Source organism: Branchiostoma floridae, chromosome 17 (assembly GCF_000003815.2).
Source record: "Branchiostoma floridae strain S238N-H82 chromosome 17, Bfl_VNyyK, whole genome shotgun sequence".
NCBI lineage: Eukaryota > Metazoa > Chordata > Leptocardii > Amphioxiformes > Branchiostomatidae > Branchiostoma > Branchiostoma floridae.
Genome location: NC_049995.1, coordinates 2,304,994 through 2,305,710, shown reverse-complemented (window position 1 = coordinate 2,305,710; position 717 = coordinate 2,304,994).

Below are 717 nucleotides of genomic sequence, written 5' to 3'. Positions count from 1 at the left end.
ACATCTCACAGTCCCTATGAAGTTAAAGCACAGTGTTCGTCCAGTCAGGAGGAATGTTGTCTTGTGTGCATGTCCGTCTTTACAACACAGTCACTGCAAAGTTATGTTTTCGAATTTTCTTACCTTTACTTTCATTTTTCAGGGCAGATGAAGTACCAGCTCTTGCACGAGAAGTCACTACCAACAGAACCAGCTAGGGGCAATTCTCCAATAGAGCAACTCTGCAACCGTAGCTGACACAAGGCCAGGGAACATGCTGTATAAGGGCAGTTTCTCCTAATGTACTTTTCTTTGTTTGTTTGTGTGTGTGACAGTGCGTGTGTGTGGGTGTCTGTGTGTGTGTGTGTATGTGTGTGTTTGTCCAGTCAGAAAGTATGTTGTCTTGTGTACGTTTCAGTCTCACCAGTCCCTATGAATTTAAAAGCACAGTGTTTGTCCAGTCAGAAAGTATGTTGTCTTGTGTATGTATCAGTCTCACCAGTCCCTAAGAAGTTAAAAGCACAGTGTTTGTCCAGTCAGGAGGAATGTTGTCTTGTGTACGTTACAGTCTCACCAGTCCATATGAAGTTAAAAGCACAGTGTTCGTCCAGTCAGAAAGCATGTTGTCTTGTGTACGTTTCAGTCTCACCAGTCCATATGAAGTTAAAAGCACAGTGTGTGTCCAGTCAGAAAGTATGTGGTCTTGTGTACGTTTCAGTCTCACCAGTCCCTATGAAG